Source organism: Mycteria americana, chromosome 7 (genome assembly GCF_035582795.1).
Source record: "Mycteria americana isolate JAX WOST 10 ecotype Jacksonville Zoo and Gardens chromosome 7, USCA_MyAme_1.0, whole genome shotgun sequence".
Classification (NCBI taxonomy): domain Eukaryota; kingdom Metazoa; phylum Chordata; class Aves; order Ciconiiformes; family Ciconiidae; genus Mycteria; species Mycteria americana.
This window is the reverse complement of record NC_134371.1, coordinates 44,615,158-44,637,847: the sequence shown is the minus strand read 5'-3', so window position 1 is coordinate 44,637,847 and position 22,690 is coordinate 44,615,158. Positions and strand designations below refer to the sequence as shown.

General features: G+C 37.5%; 1 protein-coding gene across 1 annotated transcript in view; it reads left to right on the top strand.

Annotated features, from left to right (window-relative positions):
- LOC142412626 (uncharacterized) overlaps positions 1–22,690 on the top strand; it is a 50,728-nt gene that overhangs the window by 16,153 nt on the left and 11,885 nt on the right. The gene's annotated exons all lie outside the window — the stretch shown is intronic.

The following is a 22,690-nucleotide window of genomic DNA, read 5'->3' as shown; positions in this document are numbered from 1 at the left end:
AGTGAGAACAAGTAGTCATAAATTCAGGAAAAAAAATTGCACTTCTTCAGCTGTTTTTTCTTATGAAAACATGACTGGGAATTAACATTATTGTTGTTTTAATCTTTTCTATACCATATCATTCATTTCTAACTGTGGCCAGACTGCATTATGAAAATCTGCCTACCTCCTCATTCCTACTGAAAACAGGCAGTATGTAGGGAAACATATAGGCGAGATTTTTTGTTTAACCAATAAACTAAACAAGACACCCAGTTTCGCAGTACTACATTTTGGAAAAGTTAAGGCATGCAGGTAATTCAATAGCAACATAAAAAGTGTGGAGGAGCCATCCTCATGTTCAGCTTTTAGGTCTTCTGCAAGAATAGAATGAAAGGAGGACATGATTTTGGACTGAAAATCTGATAATCCTAGGCAGGTCCTGATTGTCAGTGAAAAGGACAGTGTACAGAGCCTTTAATAAAATAACACAGTTTTATAGAAGTGTGGGATACAGAAAATATTGTTTGTTCCCTCTAATGCTCTTCTAGGTTTCCTTTTCATGCAAACCTCTGTTTGCTGCTTATATTTCTCACAAGAACATATGTTACAACTTTTTGTTCTGTTGAAATTTTACACATGCTTAATAAAAAGGGGATAAACCTCAGCAGTGTTGAATGGAAGGTGATAAACCTCAGGAATAACGAAGTCTTCTGGTATGAGTTGGAACTTTGTTCTTGGAAAAATCTGAGGAGGAGGACATCCGTCTGCTTCTTGACTACAGGATGACAATGACACAACAAAATGTAATGTAATGCAAAGACATGTAAGGCAATGATAGGATACATTGGGAGCTGTATATTCAGAGATTGTAACAATAACATTTTACAAAGCTAATGCAATCTCAGGTGGAATATTTCAAGCAATTTCTTGTCATCCATTTTCACGGAAGATTCACTCACATCGAACCAGATTAAGAGAGAAGCTACTAACATTATTAGAGGAGTATTGTTTTATCAGAGTACCATAATTTTTGTCTTCACTTTAAAAAAAAAAAGAGATAGGGAAATGGGGAAAGACTCTCCCAGTTTAGTTTAGCAGGCCAGTAACAGAACTGGAATGAAAAGCAGTCTATTTGAACCCTATACCAGTCACCTTAGAGTCAATAAAAATGGCCCTTCGTAGTTGCGGGCTTTCCTCACAACATGTGGCAGAATTCTTAGAAGTTCACAAAAAATTCACTGGACTGAGAGGATGGTACTAGAGACAAAAAAATATTGAGAGGGTCTATGGTCAGAAGTAGTTATTAAATCAGCTACCTTAACCTATATAACAAAGCAAAACAGAACAAGTTTCTTCCTTTTGGACTGCTGCCTCCAAACCCCCACTCCAATCCTCTTGAACCCTTGCCACTGCTTTAATAAATTCCAGAGACCACTGAGAGCAAGATTTGGAAACACTTCAGCAGATGAACCACTTTCTGAAAACTGAAACCTTTGTTTCAAAAGCACATTCAATACAAGCTGACTCACGGAAGGGCTGAAGTTAGAGCCTTGTTCTCTCTTTTCTGGGCTCAGTTCAAGCAGAGAAAACTTGGAGAGAGAAAAAGATTGTTTTAGTGATCAGGATACAAATAAACAAAATGTGTATGAAACATTGGTATGCATCTGCACAGATACGAGAAAAAAAATTAGCATTCATTCAAAGCTGCTTCTACTTTCTGACAGGTAATAATGATTGTTAATGGGACTGACATTTCCACTGTACAATCAAAACATATTCTTCAAAACCTATTGCATAATTAACATTACTTACACACGATTCACATCAAATAACATCAAATTAGAAAGACTTATGGGGCTAGAGAACAGCATCCTGAAAAGCATCTTGTCCAGGTGTTAAAAGTGAGCCCTGATAACGTACCCAAGGCCATGCTGGGTTGCTTCTCTCAGTCACAGAAGTCCTCATTGTATTCTGCCATTGCTAATAGTAAAAGGTTGCTCACACAAATACAGGACTTTCAGGGACTCATTTCCTTTCTGTACCTTTTCCCAACAAGAATAGTAATTGATTAGCCATACAGAAGGTAGGTTGCTATATCTGGTAATCCATATGAAATGGCAGGAGGGACAGCAGGAGAGGCAGGAGCAAGGTTCATGTCTTTACCCACCTGATTAGTGGGATGGTGTTTCCCGAGTAGCCTAAGATTAGGCAAGATGATAAAAGGAGTTTAAATTCTTAATTTCATTATAACCTTATCAAATCAGATACTTGATGCAAATTCTAGTTGTCCTCTAAATAAGCTTCTCACTCATTTTCAAGAACAGAGACTAATCTATGCACAGATGTTTTCAGAAGCACTGCACCTACTGGATATAAACATTTCAACTGTGTCCTGATTGTAAGCCAGAGGAGAGACTAATGCAGGGTTAACCATGTGGCCTCTTTGCTGAACTAGAGACCATGATGGCCTGCAACAGCTTTGCTGAACTAGAAACATGAAGACCTGCAACAGCTTCCCAAGGAAACACTAAGGCAAAAAGCCTAATTACTTTTAATGTGGAGCTCAATCATTACATGAACATCATTATACACTGCAGCGCGTGAACGATGGCCTGGGAGGTGCCTTCCAAACCTAGAGTTGGTACGGTTGGGAGGCGCCTTGGAGACAATAACCCAGTCATTTGTTGTTCTTTGCAAACTCTAAGAAGGAACTTGACATATCTTTTAGGTTTGCAGTGGGAGAAGGAGGGGGAAGGGAGGTTGCTATCAAATAGTTGTTAGAAACATGCTAAATAAAAGGTCTAGATAAAAAAAAAGAACCTTCTTCTGCAGACTTTGATGTTTCCAAACATTGATTGTGAATTGAACAAGAAAAAAATAAAGCAAGCTGAAAATGTGCTGTCAGGACTTTTATAACACCAAGCTTTTTTATGATTTTTTAATGCTCTGATGACAGATATATGAAAATGAGTGCAAAATGCACAGAAGAAAGAAAATAAAACCTCACTGTAGCATTTGCATAGACAAAGAAGAAAGTATAATTTCCTAGCATTGACGACAACACAAGCACAGAGTAACTTTCAGGAGAATTATTTTTGCAAAACACCAGTATGTTTCACATGCTTCGGTTTCTAATATGTCACTGTTAAATCAAAGAGGTTGGGGTTTTTTTTCAGGCATGTAGAAGAGTTAAGAAATGTGAAGCAAATTGTAACACTACCAGTAAGGTTTTTAAAAAAAATAAACTTGTTTATATTATTCCTCTAGATCAAGCCAGCAGATAAAATAGCCTACAGATTTCCAGCACAGTACATGAGCATGCACAAAATATGGTAATTAAATCTTGCATGAAAGTTTATATAAAAGTGTAATTATATCTGACATTTCAGTTTATCACTTTTTGAGGATTTATGCAGGAGATAGGTGGTACACAAGTCATATCTTCTTACTGAATCTGAGCAGAACTAAATTTCACTCCATTAGTCTTTGTTTCCTCTTCTCATTTTGCATACCAAACATTAAATAGCTCAAGCTAAATTTTAGGAAAATTGCATACTTATGCTTTCTTAGAGCTGAGGGCTTGTCTGCAGGATGTTATTCCAGACTACCTGTAGTGGATTAATCCATGCATGGATCACTCAAGTATAGAGACACGTTATTCTGTGTTAGGAAACAATTTAGGATTTTGCTTATTTTAAATATTGCATTTATATCACATAGAAAGGGATCTGAACATATGTTTTTATTTGGACATCTACAGTCCAACCGCAATTTAATACTGAAATTAATGTCACTGTTGAAAATGATCATAATATTGCACTAATCTTCACATACATTAAATGGTTCTAAATTGTAAATTGAATATTATCTTGCTAGCAGTTAATCCAACATACTGTTTCTTGCTATCATTTATCCATACAGTGTTATAAGCACTATAGTAACAACAAAAATATAGTATTCAAAGAAATAAGAGTTAAATTTCTGTGGAAGCCACGTGATTTCATTGAGTGAAATTGGAGAGTGGCTTAAATTAGCAAGGTACCACACCACAACTCTAGCTCCTAAAAGCAGTCAGCAATGATCATCAGTCAAGCTATTGAGTTTTCATTTGGGGTAAATTAATTTTTGCCTCCAAACAACGTATTCTATGTCAGAGTACTTCACTGCTGTATTCCTCAGATACGATGTTTATATAGCTCCAATATCTCACTATATTTTACTTCTTTTATTGAGTTGTACCACATTCTAGATACTTTGGGCACTTATATGGCTACAAATATAAAATTACATTCCATGGTCTACAGCAGCACATTTGCAGTTCTACAGGGAGTAAAGATACTTTAACCAGTCAAGGTGTGTTTTTTTTAAGAAATAAATGTATTTAAGTTAGTGCAAAAGTTCAGCTGAAAGCATGCAAAGATTAGAGGTTAATGAGACTAGATCAAGAAACTGTTGTTTTAAGGAGTGTTAAAAAGAGACCTAGGGTCAGATTTCCACAGTTTAGCCCCTGTTGTGTCAGCTGAGCTACAGTCCTTGTCCACAAGCATCCTCTTAGCCTATAGGAAACAGGGGATTCAAGTAGCATCTCTCCCAAAGAAACAGAGAAAACTAAAGTCAAATTACTTTCCTAAGAGCAGGCACAGATGCTTTCAGAGCCAACACATAGCAATGTTTTAAGTCAGAGTAACTTTACAGAGTGTTCCAGCCCAAACTCTGCCATGGTTAATGGACTACCTTGCAAGATTTCTGAAGAGTTCAGATACCCTCTTGTCCCAAGAAGAAATATCCCACCCATCTGACCTCAAGCTGCCAATGGCAGAAATCTGCAAGTAGGTCATAAGCATGTTGCTAAACTCCATCTCCTGGAAGGTGGGAGGGAGAAGCAGGAATAGCCAGAGTACATCATGATATCTAAATGATAGGAAAGAAATTAACAATAAGGCAGAAACTGAGGGCGATTGAGAGAAAGAGGTTCATGCTACCAAAAAGACGAACAACTGAAACCAACTTTCTTAATATTGGTTCCTGAGTTTTAAACTTTCAAGGAAAAAAATCCTGAAATCTGTGGCCCAAGTTTACCTTCCTCAAAACTATCATTTGGGATGTTATATCTAAAAAACCTCTTAAAACTTTAAGTAATTTTGATTTTTACTTCCTGTAAAATCCACTCTTACATCCCTGTCAGCACTCCAGTCTACCTGAAAAACCTTGGTGTAATAGCCCTACCATAACAGTCGCTTCGTATCATGACTGGGTATTTCCAAAGTGATTGAAGAGGCTAGAATGTAGTCTAGCCCAGACTGAAGCTAGCACAGTGACACCAAAGATTAATTTGGCCCATTTTTTTCCAGTTTCATTTGTGTTCTTTTGTATTTGCACTTTTAACATGAAAATAACTTCAAGGGAAAAATCTCCTATAATATATTTGTTGGTTGCCAAGACCGTAATTCTGAGAATTCTGTAGTGAAAAGGAAAAGGATATCAGTTCCAGAAGCAGTTTCTTATGGTAACTTTTATAGGTTTCAGTGCAGTAAAAACAAGCTTGGAAGCACTTAGGATCCATCTTTAGATTACATGCTGTATCTTTTTCTTCCATGGCATTTCTCCTGCTTTGGGATACCTGGATGGATGGTCCAATAGAAGTTTGTAACAGGTCTCACTGCCCATGAGAGTCCCCCTGCAGTAAAGGTTAGTCCTGTCCCCCCAGATCCCTACAAGTCTTTGTGATCAATGGCACTGTCCACGCTCTTCACCACAAATTAAGGAAACAGTCACCTTTCTCTTCTCCTATTCCCTTCTTTGGGAAGGGAACATTATACTACCCTGGGTCCAAATCAAGCCTTCCTTCCAGGAGTCGTTTTTCAAAACGGAGGCAAGTCCGCACAGATTCCCAGAAGTGAGAATACAGGCAGGCTGGAATATAGCGCAGATATATTCAAGCAAGGTCTAAGCAAGCTGGATCAGCACTGGAATCAGCAAAGTATTTAATGCAGGCTAATTTACCCTGTTTCACAAGGGCACTGGAAAGATTTAGTAGATAATTATGTGTCGAGGCAGCACGCCCAGGGCACTGTGCTGTGACAGGAGACAGAAGGACTTGCTCTCTGCTCTCTAGCTGATCTGCTTCATAACCATGAACCACTTTGCCTGCCTCTCCTCCCCTTGTGAATCTGTCTTGCTCATTAAGAGTGTAAGGTTTTTTGGGGCAGGGAATGTTTTTCGTCACAGGTGAAATCCTCGATGTGTTGCAGTCAATAGTGAAACTCCAAGCTCTAAGCATCCCAAGTTTTAATTCTATGCATTCATAAACTGTTTATCACAGTGAGGGCCCTACTGCAGTTTCTAGGTGCTATAATGCAAACAAATTATAGCTATAAAGCATCTTTTAAATTATGATTTTAAAGCAAAGCAATAGACTCTTTCATAGCTAGGAGAGTATATTTATTTTTCCAAATATTTGATTAAATCCCAAGCCTTCCATAGAGAGAAAAGTAATCTTTTAATCATAAAAGAAATACAAGAAAAATAGGCATAACATTTTTTCCTTATCCCCTGACTAGGCACACTTCAGATAGATCAACATCATATATTGGAACCCAGACAATGTGAGGCGTTTGGAAGAGGGAAGAGAGAAAAAGGGGAAAGGTTAGGAAAAAGGAAAAACAAAAGCAGACCGCAAGTTTGGAAGACATTTGAATAGTTTGGAATTGCTTTGAGTACACCACTCGGAGCTGTTGAGGTATGACAAATTTGGGCTTTGTTTTAAACCGGCATAGTCTGCTGTTACTGAGAAAGCTTTTAATATTTCAACTTAAAGATATCCTTTAGGGTGACATATTGCAAATACGCTTTCTGTTTTGTTTTCAATTTTTCTTTGTTGTTGGAGTTGCAATATAAATATGCACTATATTTTCTTCTGCATCTTCCTCATTGTATTCATTTTAAAGTCTTCTCTATGAAGTATCTTCATCCCAGTACCATAGCATATGGGAATATATGTCAGCAGCCTGCCTTTATTCTGAGTTTGACAATGAAAATATTCTTAGTAGTTTAACTGTACAAGGGCAGAAACTGTGAAGGTAGGCAACAACATATGAAACTCATTTGCAAACATGGAAGTTAACTTCCTGAGCAGGCCACAGCAAAGTGTGAAATAAGCAAACGATCTGCAGGGAGGCAGAGGGGAATAACTCCCATGTATGATAAAAGCAAAGCAAAAAAAATGCACATTTGTTGGTGCAAAGAGGAATTCCTATTTTTATTCCTTTCTTGCTTCACCGTGGCTCTGGTTCTTTCCATGCAAGCCTCTCCTTTTCCCCCTTTACTTAACATGAGAATTAAGAAACTCAGGATTCCCTTAACAACCTATTGCTCCGTTCCACTCAACAGCCACTGGTGTCCATTTCAGCAAGTTCAGTACCATGATACATGCTTCCAGGAAAGTCTTGCTTTCCTTCCTTATTTTTCATCAATTCACTCTTAATTCACCCAGTCAGCACCAACCTGTGCTGTCCTATTTGAAATCTGAGGATGAATTCATGATTGCTACGTAAGCAGGCTGGTGGCTACCAGAAGCCAAAAACAGAAGAGTTCTCCCTAAGAAAGGAAACCTACATTATGTTGTTATGACATGTTTTCTAAATTATGCTTTTTAGACTGCAATATTCTTCGATAGCTGTTATGTTACCATAGCAACTACAAGTAGTTGCTGTGGACCACTGTGCAAGGGAATGTACGAAACACAAATGGTCCTCACTGTAAATGCAAAAAAATTCTAAGAGGGGCATACAGTTGCTTGGAAGAAAAGGTACGCAAGGTAGTATGTGATATCACTGTATCAGCAGACCCAGAGCTGGCAAATTTGTTGTAGATATCACAGTAAAGGAGAGGTTTGAGGAAGGATGGAGCCTAAGGGCACAAAGATGATTGTTTGAATATGCTAGCTGGTGTCTGAACGTGTATGTAGGCTTGTCAGAAGGCAGGATTTGCCACTTTTAGTAATGAATAGGATTGATAGGATTCAACACTTTCCTAAAATTGCTGGCTAATACTGAAAAATGTTGTTATTCCTGTTAAAATTTACCATCAGTTGTGGGTTTTTTCTATTTCATACTTTAACAATTTTACAAAACTTTGTATCACTATGACCAAAAACAATATCAAAGAATTATTCTACCATACACCTTATAATTTGTACATTAGACTTTACATTGACTTTAGGTGTTGAAATTAGGTGTGTTATTTTTGTACTAGAGCACTTGTCATTGCTTTCCTGAATTTAAATTTGACTATAAAAAATCTGTCATTAAATTTTTAAACATACTTAGATTATTAAATTTCAAAACAAAGCAAGAAGTGAATTAAGTGCTAGAAAAAAAACATTAACTCAGTCTGTCAGAATGAGGATTGTCAAATGCATCACTCTAAGCAGCACTGTTTTTGCCATTTTCCTGTTTGCCCTTAATACCTTCTTTGAATAATGTTCAACTACATTTTTTGCTTTGTTTTTCTGAGAGCCAAACTCATCTTTTATCTTGAATTTATGGGCACAAATCAAACAAATCTCATTGTTCAGGCATGGTATAGGCAGAGAGAGGTTCTCAGCGTCTCACTACTAAATTCAGCAAATGACAACGCATCACTTTTCTGATGTGAAATGCAATTCAGATACTTGTTTCTGTATTTTCTGGCCCAATTCTACTACTACGTAGAGAGTAACCACACTTTCAGTTTTCTGAAGGTTGTATTAGAATAACCACTTTAGCAATTTGTAAGACTCAATGCTATTTTTAGTATCTGAGTTCTTGAAGGTAAATGAGATTTGCACTGGAGAACAGATCTGTTTTTAAACAAATTTCTTGAGATGTTCTTATGTCTGATTAAACTTACTCTTTTAATTTTTTTCTGAAGATTCGGGAAGCTAATCACCCACTGCTAATTAATTTTTATTTATAAAATCATTGGTTACACCCGGAATGTGGTGGGATTTTTTGTTGTTGGGTTGATGGGGGTTTTTTCCAAATATGCACATTTCAAGAATTGAAAGGACAAAGTTTTATCTAGATTTTGATTGCTGTCATATTTGAGCAACTGCTCAGGTGTGCCGGTCAGTCTTTCTGAGGAAAATTGGCCACATTCTCCCACAGTTGTCATGTATTTATCATACTGACTCCAGCTAGAAAAACTGTCAAGTTGGAACCACTCTTTTAGGAGATGGGAACATCCTTTGTAGCAATGCCGTTTGCAACATCAGAATATGTCTGGTTTTGTTTTCAAATGTGAATATTAATATTTCAAAAGGAACAAGAAAAGTAAAGTAGTCTTTTGTGGAAAATTAGCCCATTCATGAGTGCAGTGAGGAACACACAGACTGAGTTGCGAAGTAGATCAGATAGTATTTAGATCCTTCGACAGCTTCCACAAACCTGCCACCAAATCACTGTTCATACAGTTTTCATGAACTGCCTTACATTCTTCCAAAACACTATCTAGCAAAAAGGCATAAATAGAAGTCTATGATGAAGAATTACAGTCCAGGACAGTTTCTATATTCACTAATTTCATTTTAAAGTGGCAATTACTGCTAAAAGTCTTCCCAATACTGGTCCTTTCAAATATTCATCCTCCCAATCAATGTATATAGAAGACAGACAATTCTGTAAGCTGTTCATTCTTCCAGCACTTGAGGAAGTTTTTTTCCTCATAAGAAAAAGGATGTATTTAAGAAATTGAATAGATAACTTGACACAGGAATAAGATAAAATGTAATTCTCTCAAACCAGAGAATACACCGAATCATTTAGGAACTCTGCAGCAGAATTTGCTTCTTGGCAAACTGCTTAAGCATATTTCTATGACAGTGATTTGTCTTTTTTCTTTCCCCTGGCACTTAAAGATACAGATGGTAGATTTCTAGTATTTTTAAGTGTCTGGTCGTTGTGCTCCATCACCACAATATACACACACTAAGAAGTGTGAAATACTTGCTTGTACCATTTTCCTTCCATTTCTTAGATTCAAACAGTTTTTCACTGCAAGGTATTCTAATAATCCGTTCTCACACCTATTTTTTAATTGTCTTATCTATTCTACACATTCTTCTACCCACCCTGTTTGAAGACTACAGTGCAGCAAAACACCCAGGCTCCCTAAAACATGACTCTGAATAACAATCTACTAAAAAATAGAAGTACATATATTTATATGCAATATATGGCTGTAATTGACAGGCTGCTTTTTCATAGAAGTTAATTTCATTATCTCATTTGAAATTGAGAACGAACTACCCAAAGATTGATCAGTGATGGAACGTGAAAGTTATGGAAGTGGTTTGCATATGGTGTGAGGAAAAAAAATTAAGTTACATGGATTTAAAGAAGTGAGCCATGTGAACAAAATGAGAATGAAAAACATTTAACAGCACATTGAGCAGACATAAACAAGACAGAACTGAAAGGGATATTGACACAATTAAGTAATTTAATTATAAATTACTTAATTATAAGTTACTCCAGTTGCGTGAGTGAATAGAAAAACAGAAATCTCAATTAGTTATGAAAAATTCTGCAAGATTTGACTATCACCTTGCACTGGTTTCAGCTAGGATGGAGTTAATTTTCTTCCTAGTAGCTGGTATAGTGCTGTGTATTGGATTTAGGATGAGAATAATGTCGATAACACCCTGATGTTTTAGTTGTTGCTGAGCAGCGTTTACACTAAGTCAAGGACTTTACAGCTTCTCACAGTGCCCTGCCAGCGAGGAGGCTGGAGGAGCAGAAGAAGCTGGGAGGGGGCACAGCCGGGACAGCTGACCCCAGCTGGCCAAAGGGCTATTCCATACCGTATGATGTCCTGCTGAACAAAAACTGGGGGGAGTTGGCCAGTGGGGCACAGCCGCTGCTTGGGAACTGGCTGAGCATCAGTCAGCGGGTGGTGAGCAATTGCATTGTGCATCACTTGTTTTGTGTATTCTTTTGTCATTATTATTCTTTTCCCCTCCTTTTCTGTCCTATTAAATTGTCTTTATCTCAACCCACGAGTTTTAGCTTTTTTCCAATTCTCTCCCCCATCCCACTGGGGTGGAGTGAGCGAACGGCTGTGTGGTGTTTAGCTGCTTGCCGGGTTAAACCACAACACACCTAGATGTGGGGATCACAAAGAAATGCTGATAAAATGATTACTGCATAAAGGACAGAGAAAAGTTAATTTTGTTCACAATGATTAAAAAGGAGGGAAGGAACAACATGATGAAAACACTAAGAGCTTTGTTTTAGCCATCTGACATATGAACTAAAGTCCAAACAACCATGTCAGAATAGCTAAAGCTTTAGTTTGGATGGAGGGAAACAGGTGTGAAAATGAAAGAGTGAGGAGATGAATCTGCATGTCATCTGCACAGCAGCCATTCCTGAAGGACTGATTCCCTGGAAAGAGCTTAGAAAGCACAAAATCAAGGTGGCCAGGCAGAACAAGATTTGAAGGAAGGACACCTAGCACTTTCAGAATGATAACACCACCAGTCATGAGATTTTGCCTGGATGAAGTAGGTGCTTTGGCAAAGGTATTTCAATTATGGTTAAGGCATAAAAGTGTACTGGAGAAGAACTAGGATGAAATAGATACGTTGTCCTCATCTTTTCTAAAAAGAAAGAACGAACACTTATGGGTACCTTTCTGCATGAGAAGCTAATCATTCTCACTGGCTGTCTCAGCTTCCCTAATCCCACAGCATTATCTTGGAAGTCTGAGAACCCACGACCGATTGTTGTTCATTCATACAATTTTGGAGTGCATTTATAATGAACACCAAAGTCTGACTCTGAACTTGGCATTATTTTCAACGGGATCTGACTATGTACAGATGTGACAAACTGTGCCCTAAGACTTTTACTGCAGGTTTTAATTTCTAATACCATTCATGTGCTCATTTGCAGGTCTAGACCTATAATGCTTTGTTAGCTTGAACAGCTGTGTTTTTATGGCTGGACTAGATTTGAATGAAAGTTTAAAGGCTTGTGTGTACTTATTGTATATGTCCAATTAATCTTCACTCCGCAAGAATGAGGTTTTTCCCTTCTTTTTGCTACATCACAGTTCTTATGCTTGCTTTGGACTGCAAACCTGGCTCACACTTCAAGTTAACAAGGCTGAGGTACTGCCCTAATAATCCCTAACATGTTTAAACAGATGTTTATAGCTGCTGGTGTACCTAAGCTCTTGTTTTAATTCGTGAAGTTACTTGTTAAACCTGAATAAGACACAGGGTTTCTGGTGATAAAGTGTGATTTTTGCTATATTTGATTGCTGGTATGTGAATGCCGACACCTGAAGTGTCTCAAACTGTTCAAAATAAATGACTAGTACAAATATATGGGTTTTAAATCTCATAGCAACACAGCAGAATAATTTTATCTTATTCATGTTATAATATGTCTAGAAAAGAGATCAGGACTTCATTGTGCTGGGTACTATGTGCATTAGAAAAGGCATTTTCTTCTACATCAAAAGACTAAACAGAAGACAAAACTGACATGTCTCCCATTTTATAGGCAAGTCACTCAGAGATGGACAGGCTAAATAAGTTTGCCCACAACCATGCAGCAGACCATAGCTGAGCAGACTGAACACAGCGCTTTAGGGTGCTGGCGGGGCCTCAGCCTAGACCAGTCTGGTTTTCTGATACTTTGCCACAGTCTTCCCATCGCTTCTGATAGTGCAATTTAGGCGAGTAAACTTTAGGTTTCAGATTCATGTCTTCACTACTGCATACTCATTATAGATGTTTACATAGTATAGACTATGTGGTCAAAATGGACTGCTCTATGTTGGTATGTAATACAACCATTTATCGTAATTGACATGGGGGACAGAAGACTGGCAGATCAGGACTCCTCCTGTAAACATAAGTTCACACTGGTATTTTTAAAATCCTATCTAAAATACTTTGTGTGTATCTATATATCTCAAATTAGGACAAAGCATCAAAAAGGAATATATAATCTGACCGAGATTGTTACCATGTAACAAATTATTTTGTGATAATTTTGAGGGAGGCATATTTAAAAATCCAGTTCTGGATTTATAAAATCCATATGAACCTGCTTATTCAAAAAGGGCCAACAGAAGATTTTCGTAACTCCTCATTTAATTCATCAGATTGCTCTGCAGATGGCGATAAAATTTATGTTCTATTTAAAGAGTGTCTCGCCTCATCATAATCAAGGAAATACACTTTCCAACTTAACCAAAAACTTGGCAAGGAGAAAATGCTGCACTAGCACCAAGTAATCCCATACAAAAAGCCTGTCTCCCATCTTACTTGTTTTGCTGTGCCAGAAATATTTTTAAGAGACCACAAAGTAGACTTTTCATATTTTACTGTGAAATATTCACACTCACTTTTAAGCACACGTGCCCTCAAGACTCCAACAATTGGCTCAGCCTGGCCTGCACTACATGAAGTAGATGTTTCCCTTCCCCACAAACAGCTCTGTGGAAGTTAGAGCATCTCTAGGCTGTCAGGAGAGGGGCAGAGAAGCATAGCTGGCTAATTGCCTGCTCAGGCCTTGTGGTGCGAAGGGGAAGCATCCTGGGAGGAAACCAAGGTCTTCCAGAGCACATCCTCAAAACTCAGATACAGCTGTTGAATCATTTTTCCGCAAAGGAGAGAAAGGAAAGGGCTTTCCCAGAAGACTGGGAAATCAGAGCTCTCAGGTTAGGTGTCAGAGGATCCAAGGCAAAGGATGGGAAGATAAAAGGGGAGAAAGGCTCCATTTAGCTCCACGACGAGCACAGAGCCAGTAGGACAAAGTACACTGTTTCCAAAAGCAAGTGACAGTTGGTGGACGGCACATCTGAGACATTTCCCTGGAGCCCTGGGATGGGAGTAGGCTGCAGAAGGGGTGAAAGTCTGCATAAATGGCTTTATCAGAAAGGTAAGTTCTGTATCTTACCACACTTCCACAGTAATATTTGACTGCCTTTTCCTGGAAGCTCCTCTGGGGAAGAAACTGGCAAACAAGGAATACGCAGATGACGCTCAGGCTTTGAGAGTTGCTTCTTAGCTGTGTTATCAGTGCCGAGTGGTTTGCAAAGTGTACTTTTCTTTGCTTGCACTTATATGCTGTTCCTGTGACAGTGAATTCAGGACAATTATCATTCCAATATTTTAGCAAAGCTGCAACTCTGACTCAAGAATTGTCATCACTCGGAGCCAAAGGGAACTACCGCCACTCCTATTTGTGCAGCTGTCACTTTCCAAAAGCAATTTCTATACAAACATTTTCACAGTAAAAATTAATGACAACTCCACATGCCTTCGAGACTGAAAATTTGCTAGCAAGCTAAGAAACAAAATCTTGGAAGACTCTGAAGCATTTCTGGTGACTCTTCAAAAGAATACTTAACTGTGTTAATTCATCTGCTCAGCAGTTCAGCTGTATATTTTCCTAATCAGGTGGTTCTTGTTTTTAAATGGATAAAACCCCCTTCATTAAATGATAGAAAAGATCTCAGAAATAATTTATCAAGTCATTCAAAAATACAGCTGCAGGTATGACAAATATTTCCTCACCACCAAAAATGGTTTAAAACTTTGTTTACAATTGTAATATATACAGCAGAAAAATCTTTATAGTATAAAGTTTTCTAGCTCCAAACCTGCTGCTAGAAGTGAAACCCTCGAGGTAGAACCAAGGCAGATCTTTGGGGAGCTAATGGCATGAGCATACATTGAACCGCTGGGAGGTATAGCACGACTATGCATAGCTCAGTAAGGGCCAGTGACAAACAACGGCCTATTGTGTGCAACCAAAATGTGTGCATACGTTTGGTTTTTCTTCAGGGTGCAAAAGAATTCCACAAATAAATATCCAAAGCCTTTAATAAAAGTAAGTTTCATCTGGAATTTTCATATTTAATGTATTTAGATTTGAGGAATCTTTCCAGGTTTTGTTACTGCAGTGTGGTAGCATCTCCTATACTAATGGCAACGGGACCAATATTTACAAAGGAAACATAAATGTACATTTGAAATGAAATTTAGTAAGTTTAACCATGCAAGAGGAAGGAAGGAACCTCAGGATAGCAACACAGATCATATGCTACTTTGAAATCTAATTGCTAAATAATTTTATAATGCACAAAATCTTTACTTAACCTGAACACTGAGTAATTATTTGCCAGTACCTGGCAGTTATTGGCAGGGCTTCTCTTATTCAGTTGCTAAACAAAATGCAAAATGATAGCCCTTAAGACAAAACCAGGATTACAGATGAAACTACTCTTTTGTTAAAAGTCTGTATAATTGTAATTCTACTTTGTTTAAAGTATCTTGAGAGATCATAGATGCTTATGCCTGAGGCAGCCAAGAATAACAGAACTAAACACAAGTCCTTCCTGTAAGGGTACTACTGCAGTACACCAGCTATGCTTCAGTGGGATTGTTTGTCATCAAATATACATGAAAGACCAAGCCCCCTACTTGACTAGACATGACAATTTAACATTGCTTCTTCCATTGCAGTGACATGATCATAAACATATTATCAAGTCCTGCAGTGTGATCAACAACAGATGTAAAATTAAGAGTTGACAAGCTTTAGCAGGTAGCTGAGCCTTACATATCTTCTGCCAAATTTAGTTTTCACTTCCAAAAATCTTCCAGGAAACTCTTTGTTAAAGACTTCACAAAGTACGTTTATTTTTCTTTTCCATTCTTGCAGTTATTACCAGTGTTCTGAAAAATTAGTATTCAGATGTTGTTTCTTTCAGGAAAATTTGCCTTTTCTTTTTGTTTGCCTTTATTTTATTGTGTTGCACAGAAAAGTAGGTCCAGGAAACAAGTTGGAACCTTGTTTGCAACCTTGTACACTTCACTCCTTTATTTTTATTCACAATCTGTATGACAAAACACTGCATGAATTAAGGCAAAAAATTAAACTAGTAAATGATGTATTGCAACCTAATTTTTAGGAAATATATCAGAAGCAGAGACGTACTCTAAGGGAACATTAAGATCAAAATCCGGCAGCACAAGAAAGGGCAAAGGGAAAACCAAATTTAAACATATCTAGTAGTACAGACATGTCACACTAACTTAGCCACCAGCTAGTAACCAGGTAGTCTAATCCGAGTCTTACCAGAGATCTGAAGATACAATTCTGTCTCACAAGTCCAAGAGCACTTAAGACTCAATATTGTTTGTGTATAATTCCAATTCATATCAAACAGACATAATAATTAAGCAATAAGCCATGACAGGTAATGCACCTATTATCTGATGGTTAACTCCCTTGGCTTTATAAAGCATAAGGTACCAATGAATGTGTCTATTCCCTTTGGGTATAATTATATTTCGAAAGCCAGTTCCTGGAGTTGCTGATATAGTGTCTCTTTGGATAAATGTTTCTCTCTCTTCCATGGATTACAGTGGTATTTTTCTTAAAAAACTATATACTGTGATTGACAAGTGTTGATGTGAGGATTTAGTTGTGCTATGTCAAGTTCAAAGTTTAGTGTTCAACCTATGATATTGCTTAATCGTGACAATATTATATTGAAACATGAACACTAATTTTCTAAACCAAATTTTAGTCCTAAGACTAAGCATCATTCATACTTAATAGTTAAATCTTAAAAATAAAAGTTTCAGTTCATTAATTCCTCTGTTGGGAGTTCACTGTAAAACCCATGTTAATATGGTAGGAACAATGTTGGGTAATGATCACATTCATGTGATTTATTGAAGATCTTTAATCTGTCCGGAACCACTGTAAACTGTCCATTTTTCAGTCTAAAAAAGCCAAATCACAAGACAGCCATCTGCAGCATAGGGAAAAGAAAGGAGAAGGGCAAGGAGAAAGAAGAAGGCTTACTCCAAAATGTTGGGAACATTTAGCCTAAGACATTATTAAGGCCTGAAACACAATGGAAGAGTGAAGCATGAACTATAGTGCCTGGATCATTTACGATAAAATGGATTTTTACCTTAACAAAGGAGATAAATATCTGGTGTGTTTGCTGAGAAATAGCATCTTTAATGAAGTCACATTCCCTCTCAATTATACTGAACTTCCCCATCACGGTATGGCCAAGAAGCAATGACCATGCTGCCACTGGATGGTCACATGTCAGCCATTTGAACCCACAATAGGACATGACTTTTTATTAAAGCATTTCACAGTCTTGCTCCTATTGCCCTAATATCTTTATAGATTTTTTTTTTTACTGCACTGAATTGCAAAATCGTTTAGAATTTTTTTTAACTGGGATTCTTCATTTAAATGTTCCCCTTCTTTGAAATTTCTATTTGCAACCTTGTACACTTCACTCCCCCTGTATAAGCCTTTATAAATCTAGTTTTGAAACTTGAAAATACCTTGGGTTTAACTACAGTTAACCGAGTGTTTGTAAGATGGGCCGTAAATAGAGTTCAATGAATGTTTAGACGATTTAAATTAAAAAATTTCAGGAACTTGAAAACAAAACTGAATTTCGTCATAAGGAAAAATAATTATGGTTGTGTTATAACTATGGGTAAGAAGTACTAAAACAGATCAAAAGGTTATGAAATGAACCCTTATAAAAAGGTAGTGATAACTGTAGGCAACTAGGAGAGAATATTGGAATGAAAAGGTGATAATCCCGTTTAAGAAGCTTGGAACAAAAACTGAGAATTGCAATTAATGAATAAAACAGAATGGAGGGGAGGGGGGAAGGGATAGCCATAAAAATCACATAAAATGAGTTTGTCATTTCCTCTAGTGAATGATGGGGACCCAGACAAAAAATGTTAGGTTTGATCTGGTTTGCTATACTTTTTCTTCTGAAAAACAAAACCAGAAATCCTGCTGACAGATTCAGGGCACACTTCGCAGCAGTTAAAAGTGGTGATTGCTCTACTGCTATTCCTTCCCATTTTGTTCTATTCAGTTATGACTTCCATGACCTCTGTCTACACCTCCCAAAAAAGGATTCCAGGACACCTAACACAGGAAAGCAGTCCTAACCAAACTTATTATTTCCAGTTATTAAATAGCAGATCCACTAAAACTACCTCAAGATTTCTTTTCTTGTTTTTCATACATTTTTATGCTATATCACTTTGCTCCTTCTTACCTTTATTTTTTAAATTAACCATTTCTAACTGCCACTTGTTTGTTTTATCCTTCATTCATTTCTAAAATCTGGTATGAAACCTCCATCGTTCACTTTGACATCAGTAGGCCACAGCAGAAAGCTGCCAGTAATACTCCATTATTCTGATATATTTCACTTATTATATTCTAAATTAAATCTTTTGTGCTTCTTTATTCATTTGAAAGATTTGATACAAGGGAAGCCTACCAACATCTCCGTGATACTTTTCTTTCTCTAACCATTCAGAGGCCTGAAAGTCACTCCCCCCCAAAAAAAATCTTATCTCCATTTTCATTATTATGAAACTATTCTGCTCTAAAAAAACTTTTAATTTTTGTCACCTTTAATTGCCATATGTTGACTGCTTCAAAACATTCAATGTTACTTAAATGACAAACTTGTCTCAGTTCACATTTCCTCCAAAACACAGAACTCAGATATGCCCGTATTTGGTAGAAGAGCGTTACCAAATGGAATGAATCATAGATGAAAATGAAGTCAACTAATTGAGTTACTATTTTATCCTTATTATGTTTAGGTTTTCCCAATTGTTAGTAGTTATGGAAAAGAATATACTGATCCCAGATCTCATGATCTGCCAATACTTTTTATTTATAATTCTCAATCTCTGTGCAGCGTAAAGAAGCAGTACATTTTGTAGCTCATCTGCACATAAATAGTTCTGTGCACTGAGTCAGTGTATGTGCAGATACCTTCTTTTAAGAAGCTTGAACACATTTACCTGAAAGTTTTTCTAAACGGTAGAAAGGCATTTGTATAATACTTTTACACAGGTGATACTTTTGCCAAGATTTGCACAGAACAACACTTCAAAGACTTTTGGAAAAATCTTTCCTTCTCAATACACTGCAATAGACATCTCATTTAAACGATCGATTTGGTTACACATTAGCATATCAAAAAAACATTCTTTTAAGAGTTGCTCTCTGGCATTACCCTGGTCAAACAACTTGGTTTGCTTCTCCAGTGACAGACTTAGCTACCATGTGCAGGTTTTGCTCCTTTCCCTGTTTGTCATGCCACAGGCAGCAGCGTTCTGGCATCCTTCATTCCTTTTCCTTCCCTCCCTCCCGCTCCTTATTATCACAGGCCCTGCTACCTTCCCTGCATGAAACATATACAGGTCATTGCTTTTTATGGAAAAATAGATCATGCTATCATCATATAAAGGCAAGAGTTGGCCTTAGCTGTTCGGAAACTCCAAGGGCTAAATTGCAGAAAAATCTAGTACCGTCTCTTGTAGAACAGCCGGAGTCAGCTACTGTCCTTTACATCCATCTGGCTGGTACCAACCACTGAACGCCGAAGCGCAGTACCTGAGTATGGAACGTCCTTGGGGCTGGGACTACATCTCTTGATTTCCCTGCAGTGCTTGGAGTGTTTGCTAAACAGTAATAGTAAATAACCAAAATAATGGGCTAGCACTTTTTCTTCCCTGAGTGGGTAACAGGGTCTACCCTCACGAACAAAGAGTCTGCCAGAGTTTGTTGGTACAAAACCCATTAGGAATGACAAAGGATTAATAGAATTTTAATGTCTGGGACAAGTTCTCTAAGGAAGCAAGATTTATGTCATCTGCCTGCCCTCTCCTAGTAACTTTTGCATCCCTTGCCCAGCAGAAAAGTAGAGTCTTTAATCTTGTTAATAATATGTAAATGTTGTAAAAAAATCAGTTGATGAGTAGAAGCCCCTTTGGTGGGAAAGGCAGCCACAGCACATCAGCTGCAAGCCAGGGCAATCCACACAGGAAAGAAACGCTCCAGAAGTTTGGAACAGCATTTGTACTTCGTTGCAGGTCACAAGACAAGTTCATAGGTAAACAGTATTCACTGGTTCTGCTCCTCGTTAAATTAATTGCAAGCTCAAGCTACCTGTTAAGAAGTGCCTTTAGGGAGATTAGAGTATGGAAGTACTGCGTTACCTTTAGGTATTATTACTTTTTTTTGAAGCAAACATGCGGTGTAATATTCACATTTTATAGTTCTTTATGATTAAGCCATAGTGGACATTAAAACATCTATAGTTAAATGCATAGACAAGAAATACACACTGAATATCTAAAGGGGAAGGTTCAGCTCCCACTAACAGGCTTCAGTAAGCACCTTTGGATCGGTTGTTACTTTTGCAAGCCCCTAGCACCACCACTGGATACTGGATTTATGTTTCTCCCATTTATTAGCAAGTGAACTGCAGGTTAATATGAAAGCATTTACAAGTAAATAGCCAATATTAATAGCTGGCAATAGAATTCCATTTTCTTTGCAAGATCTGAGCCTAACTTCATGTATAGATAATGCATATATGGAAAGTCTCACAGAATTATCTCAATATATGGACAAAAATTGTTTCTGTTAAGTTGATCAGTACTGCTTCACCTGTAGATAGGGGTTCATCCTAATCTCTGTGTCCCCTCAACGTTTATACTATGCCTATGTATCTGGTATTTACAGCCTGCTTATCCATATTCCTAAATGTTTTATATCTTATCTTCATTAATATGCAATGAGAGTACAAGACTTATCCAAATGCACCAGCAATATATCATTAGTAAACAATAACATTTCACCCATAGTGTCCTAATTAGGTGTAGTCTGTTTCCAGCAAAAACTGAGAAATACTTAAATACTGCAGTTATTTTGAATTGAATGGGTTATATAAAGTATGTAATAGGGTATACAGTGTTCAATATATAATTTCATTAGTTATATTAACATTGTGATGCTGCATGTTATTATGAACTTCAATAATCTTGGTGCAGATACCTTAGTCTTCCATATATTCTGTAACAGTAGACCTCAGACATTAAACATACATCATGTGTCAAAGCTAGTATGACTTGTTCTTTTAGTCTGTATTGTAGGAATACACTTTCTACTCACACTGCAGTGTCTTACAACATAATGAAGAATTTTAGGTTTTTTTCCCCAAAGTGAGCAAAAAGTGGAAATAAAACTTGACAGTCTGCAAGGGTAACATTTGTAGAGTTTGAGTTCAGCTTGCACAGTAGATGGTTCTCCAAGGTACAGTGCAGTATAAAACCAGCTCCTTACATGTATATTTCAAAAAATTTACTAAGCCATTGCATTTTGTCTTAGTGTACAATATAAAGGGGGTGCATTTTAAGCATTAAGTGTATTTGTCTAGAAATTTCATAGTCAATAGTTTGATGGGGTTTTTAAATTTAAAAATAATGCCTTTCCCACAAAAGCAGATAAAGGTGTCAGATTCATAGTAGGAGGGTTTCCCTTCAGAAGCTTTCCTCATACTAAAACTATCTTATTTAAACCTTTCTTCTGCCTGGAGCTGGATCTGTCTGGAAAAAAGAAAACAGAATGAGAACCAAAACAATTGTGTGTTGGGCTTTAGTGACATATCACAAAAAAACAAATGAGTAAAAACAGGTTTTAAACTTCCTGTTACCAATTCATCATGTACAACCATGGTCAGAACTTGGTCCGTTGTCTTACCTTCTGTTTCCTTCTGGCACTTCCATAAATCGAAGTCTGACTGAAACACCTTTTCAGATTGAGTTTATATGACAGGCATGATCTTTATGATGTTATAACATGATCCAAAAAGATACAATAAAGTCAAAACCAAGGTTTTAGACTTCCTCTCCCCCATCTTGTCTGGTTTTACTGTTTGCGCTCTGCTGTCCCAGTCATTATCTTTTGCTTACTGAGATTTCTCTGTCTCCCCTGATTCCTTAGACATTTCATAGCTGCTGGTTAGATGCTATTACCATGTGACATGTTCAACCTTTAAAACAAATAATTTACTTTGAAAGTTGAAAACTGTTAGAATGATGAATTCAAATGTTTATCACCAAGCTCTTCAGGCCTAAAAATACTGTCAAACTCCAAAACCTGCAAGTATCATAAAATTACCCTTATTTTCAAGGTCTCAGAAAATGGATGGTAGGGGTTTTTTTCTGGTTGTTTGCTCAGTCCTGTAATAGCCTGTCTGGAGGTGCCGTTTGCAAAATAGCATTTTCAGCTTTTATCTGACAGCCACATTTGAAATAAGCAACAGATAACCACTATGCTGCTACCTGCCATTCCCATTCACGTTTCTGTGGGAAGGAATGTCAGATCAGCTAAAGCTGGCGGCCAAGCCATAGAGAGAAGAGAAGGAGCTCAGGCAGGGTAAGAAAAGTTCCCCAAATCCCAGAGCAGTGAAGTGGCACCAAAGCAACAAGCACTTCTTTTGCAAGAGAGCCTGAGGAACTGCTCTGCACAGTGGTGGACACCGAGTGCAAGGAAAATCGTACTTAAATAGTTGTTTTCTCTCTTAGCTAGCCTGCAAAAGTGCTGCAAGAAAACATATAAATAGCTTTAATTTAGTTACTAGTCTGAAGGAAGCTGGATAAAATGCAGAAGCTTATGGTTCCACCAACCATACCATGGTGAAAAGATGAGTGTTCACTGAGTCAGGCCTGGGCTTGGGGAGATCATTCCCTCTACCATAGCCTCAAAGGCTCTCCATCGCTGACCCCAGATGAGAAGAGTTCTGTTACAGCAATGTAACAAGTCTGTTTGGGTATGAGGAG